Below are 5584 nucleotides of genomic sequence, written 5' to 3'. Positions count from 1 at the left end.
CAGTCAGTGCTCTGATGCTGAAAGGCACTAAAACCATCGAAGTATCACTCTCAGAAGTGACTGAACCAGTGGTGCCATCTTCACTCACCACAAACTCCCAGCCTCCCATTTCCTTAAAAAACAGCATCTCAAGTTCATTTCTACTTCCATCAATTATCAGGAGCAGAATTCCAATGACTACGTCATAGGCAGAGCTTGCAAAACAGTTTCTCACAGCGCACGAGCTATTCTTGTTTCCAATAAAAGGCTGCAACAGTGTTGACAAGGAAGACAAATGACAGAGGCAGTGATCCACAAAGTCCTCTCCTTCCTAAGGATCGATTAGATCTTTAAGACAGAGTCACAGAACAACACAATTAAAAGCTACAAGGACATTAGAACAATGTCCCATTAGTCACAAACCCTTATTTCTGATGTTATCTGATGCTATGGGAAAGCAAACCAAATTCAAACCCAAGTCCCTGCCTCTAGAAAAGTGGCTTCATCAGAGAATGTGTCTTCTCTTCCCTCGCAATGAAGTACAACCACAGAGAGAAAACAAGGTTTTCCTCCAGTGACCCCTAGCGAGCTGACTGCACTTAACGGAGCAACCAAGATTCATCCTGCCGGTGAAATAAAGGTTAAATTGTGAGGTTGGGGGATTGAGGGAGCTTTTAAACGGATTACTTTAGAAAAACCCTGGTCCTGATCAGAAGGAATTGCTCAGGAGTTTTCCTATCTGTAGTCGGTCTTGGGAATGCTGGATAACAGGTGGATCACAACATCAAATCCCAGACTGGTTTGGGTTGGAAAGGACCTCAAGATCATCCAGTCCCAGTCCTGCCACGGGCAGGGACACCTTCCACTAGAGCAGCTTGCTCCAAGCCCCTGTGTCCAACCTGGCCTTGAACACTGCCAGGGATGGGGCAGTCACAGCTTCTCTGGGCACCCTGTGCCAGGGCCTCAGCACCCTCACAGGGAAGAGCTTCTGCCTAAGAGCTCACCTCAATCTCCCCTTTTCTGTTTAAACGTGCAGGATTCGTGCAAGATTTGCTACAGAGAAAAGGGCTGTGGGTATCCTTGATCCTCTATGAAGCAGAACTACTTGAAGCCTTCAGTCGGAGCTGCAGGACCCCTCTGCGGTTTGTACAGAGCAGCAGCACCATCCAGCGGATAAACAGGACTGGCCTTTCCTCCCCCCCATCTCAGAACATGCCCTTTATAAACTTCCTTCCAATCGTGAGCACTTTGGGGCTGCGTTTACATGAGCTTTGGGTAAAAAAATGTGAGCTGTGGTCAAACAGTGATAAAAAATAGCTCCAAAAAGAACCACGCTTTCTACTGTCAGCAGCAAGTAAAACAGCACTGGCTCTTTCCAAGTGTTACCTCTCCTTGCACTGCAGCTGCCATCTCTTCATCACTGTAGGGGAGTTAAAACTGAGCCCAGTGGACTCATCACACCTCACCCTTGGTTTTTACCACTGGGAACAGCCTCACAGCCAGCGTGAGCACATGTGGAAGGCACACACCCCCCCTGCCACACTGCTCCCAGGTCACACGGCCGGTTTTGGACATGTGGAGGCTGTTTATGAAGCCCCTGGACGATGTTAGAGGCTGTTTTACCTCTTCCTCCAGCAGCATCCCCAATAATTTGCCTTAAAACCCAACACAATTCCCAGAGCAGATGTGACACCAGCCTCCCACAGAAAATAAACCAAATCATCCCATTTCTTTGAGGCAAACAAAGATGAACCAAACCATGTAATACCTCCTCTTTGTTGGTTTATTGTTCCCAGTGCCATGGAGCAGTTAACAAATGCCAGTGGTACACAGCATTCCCAAGAGCTGACCACACCGTGACTCACTCACTCACTACACATACGCATCCCAATGACTGCATTCCTGACCTACTTTGGGAATTAAGAAAGCATTTCAGACACATTTCCCCCCTTTCCAAAAGGGAGTGTCCCACAGCTATTCCAGAGCTGTTGGCTGGGCTCCAGTGATCACATATGGTTGATGCACAATAGATCTATTCAAAGCTTAAAGGAAAAATAATCACAAGGAATTCCATGTTTTGCTCTGTTCCCATCTTACCAAAAAGCCACACTCAAATCCACAGGACCAGCACTCCATCCCACTGCCTGAGCTTATCTTCAGGAATTCTTACCATCTAGTGCTGCTTTCGTGGCAGGGGGTTGGAACTGGATGATCTTAAGGCCCTTTCCAACCCAAACTATTCTGTGATTCTATCATTTTGAAACTCAGTCTGAACACATAGATCAGAATCTCTCCTGCTTCCCTTGACATTTAGAGAGGACTCACAAGATCACATTCCTGGAACATGTCAAAATCAATGTAAAACCTCACCTTTGTGAAAGCCGCTTCAGTCATCTTATTATGGTGAAGGAATAAACCAAACTACCACTAACTTGCCACAAACAGAAGGTGACAGACACCACTGCCCAGCTTCCTCCAGCACTGAGGTTATAGAATCATAGAATAGTTAGGGTTGGAAAAGACCTTAAAATCATCCAGTTCCAACCCCCCTGCCATGGGCAGGGACACCTCATACTAAACCATGCCACCCAAGGCTCTGTCCAACCTGGCCTTGAACACCACCAGGGATGGAGCATTCACAACTTCCCTGGGCAACCCATTCCAGTGCCTCACCAGCCTCACAGGAAAGAACTTCTTCCTTATGTCCAATCTAAACTTCCCCTGTTTAAGTTTTAACCCGTTACCCTTGTCCTATCACTACAGTCCCTAATGAAGAGTCCCTCCACAGCATCCCTATAAGCCCCCTTCAGATACTGGAAGGCTGCTATGAGGTCTCCATGCAGCCTTCTCTTCTCCAGGCTGAACAGCCCCAACTTCCTCAGCCTCTCTTCATACAGGAGGTGCTCCAGTCCCCTGATCATCCTCATGGCCCTTCTCTGAACTTGTTCCAACAGTTCCATGTCCTTTTTATGTTGAGTACATCGGAACTGCACACAATGCTCCAGGTGAGGTCTCACAAGAGCAAAGAGGCAGGATCACCTCCTTTGACCTGCTGGTCACGCTCCTTTTGATCCAGCCCAGCATATGGTTGGTTTCTGGCCTGCAAGTGCACACTGAAGCTGGCTCATGTTCATTTTCTCATCAACCAACACCTCCAAGTCCTTCTCTGCAGGGCGGCTCTGAATCTCTTATGTTGGTCAGACAACTGCCAGAGAAGTGCAGGTTAGAAAAGGGCTTTAGGAAGATTTCTCTCTGTGGCCTTTATACAGTGCTTATGTGTATCAAAAGGTGACTGACCATCAGGAGTGTGCGTGGTAACCAAGGTGATGCCTTCTTAAACCAGGAGATGCTTTTGCCACACATTCACTACATAAATTCCCTACAGCATCCACTCACCGCTTTCAGAACCAGTTATTGCATTCCCCACAGGAAGCTATCATCTAAACCAGACTGCTATCTACAACAGAGGTTTTGAACTTGGCTTGCACCACTCTCATGGGAGTAAACCAAATCTATTATAAACTCAAAGACTGGGGATTTAATTCCCTGTCAAAGGCATGTAGCCTGGATACAGTGATTTAAAGATATGAGGGAGGGACAGGAAGGAGCAGGGGGTTTAGTGTTGTAGCTCCATAGAAACTCCTATGTGTTCTCTTCCGGTGGGTATTATTGAGGAGTTTTGCCTTTGATTCATTCTCAGAAATGTCCCTGAGGAATTTATCCAAAATATTTGACACAGTTTGGAAAAAACCCCAAACAAACAACCCTGTAACTCCCCTGAGCAGCACAGAAGGCAACACGAGATGGAAAATAACCTTGTAAATGCAAAAAGCAGAGAGGTTTGTGGCAGGTATGGGGCCATGCTCTTTCCCATTTCCACCTATTCCCGTTTCCTTCAAGGGGCAGTGGACACTTTCCTTCCCCAGCCACCACCTCCTCCACTACTAAAGCTCCCTAAGTAAATTATTCTGGTTTTCCTTAGACCTGGATCTCTGGTGCTCAAATGAGAAATGAGAAACACATCCAGGAACACAAGAGGATGCAGAACAAAATGCTCTTATTCTCAGAGCTGCTCACGATCAGATGCAGACAAAACCATCTGTTGCTCACCTGCAGGTTTAAGAGCGATTGTGTGACTGCAGTCACACTGAAGCACGCTTCATGGGCTGTCAGAACACATATAAATAAGAGCACCAGAGATAACGCGACTGCAAAGTACCTTGACAAAGACGGAGGGTGACCCGTTCCTGCCGAGCACGGCAGTGAGGGCAGCAGCACACACTCCATGGGCCTTTGGGCACTCCTGGAGGGACGTAAGACTCATTTCCCGGGGTGCCAGCACAGGCGCATCCCAAACCCACCACCGAACCCAGGGTCACCTCATCTCACTGCACCCACTCCGAGCCCACTGAACCCAACATCCCGACTTCAGTGCCTGTGAGGGAAGCTAAAAACTACCCCAGCTCACGGCGCTCAACCCGCGCCCGCCGCCATCTTAGGTGAGGCGAAGCGAGACCCCCTCCTCACGCAGCTGAGGCCTCACGCAGCTGAGGCCGCACGCAGTGCGCATGCGCACGGCGCGCACCCGCGCTCGCCCCATCTACCAACCCCAGCCTCAGCGGGCTACGGCGGCCGAATGGGAACAAACCACCGTGTTCCGCGTTCTTTACGGGTGCCTAACGTGGACACGAGTGTCCAATCGCGGCCAGCGCCGGTTGCCATGGCAGCGGCTCCATCGCAGGGCCTCGCAGCCGCAGGGCCCCGCAGCGCCCGCGGCCGCTCACAGGAGGAGCGAATCGCTGTGGGAGGCCATGGGGGGATGATTCGGGATCCTCCCCTCCGTGTTTGTGGCTCCAAGTGTTGTCCAAGGAGGGAAAGGTCTCCCCCAGTGTGTCCCCCCCCCCGTCCCGCTCAGGGGGTGTGTTCGTGCAACCGCTTCTGCACCCCGCGGGAGGCCAGCGTTAAGTGAAGCACAACACCCGGAGGGGGGATCCTGCTGGAGCAAGGGGTGGAATTTCCTGTGTAAATATTTAAGAGCCCAGCGGGAAAAGGAAACTGGAACTGATGTATCCCAGCCCCGCAGCAGCTCCCCGCGGGCTCCTCTTCAGCACCGCCCTGCGGCTGCACGCAGAGGACACGCACCTTAAACCCCCAGGGCTTACATCCAGACATCCCTTTGTCCCGTGCCTTGGGAAGGGGTGTTCCTGCTGAGCTTCATTGCTTTGACTGGACCTAGTGATGTAAGGAAAGCAAGTGCCTGGAAAACATAGGGTTAAGATACTTTTAACTTAGGTCTAAGACAGAACAATGTTTGTGCTGTAAGTCTGTGCTGGGATAACAGAATTTAGTAGTCTTACCAACAAGAGTGAATTATTTCTTTCCATCCTTCCAATGAGTGACCATCGTAATGATCAGTTAGTTTGGAGATGGTGCTTCCCGAACGTCGGCTAGCTTTGGATACTCCTTGTCTGCCCGTCCTGTTCTGCTTGCAATACATTTTGTACGAAGGTCCCACTGTTCTAAATCTTTGCCAGCTATCAGAAACTTGCAGGTACGGGTGGTTTCATCGAGTTTCGTGATTACTGGGGCAGCCAACTGTGCCAAA

Source organism: Pezoporus flaviventris, unplaced genomic scaffold (assembly GCF_033815535.1).
Source record: "Pezoporus flaviventris isolate CSIRO_AGI_PZ_B2104156 unplaced genomic scaffold, CSIRO_AGI_Pfla_v1 ptg000020l, whole genome shotgun sequence".
Taxonomy (NCBI): domain Eukaryota; kingdom Metazoa; phylum Chordata; class Aves; order Psittaciformes; family Psittacidae; genus Pezoporus; species Pezoporus flaviventris.
The sequence above is the reverse complement of the archived record's forward strand: the minus strand, read 5'-3'. Positions refer to the sequence as shown.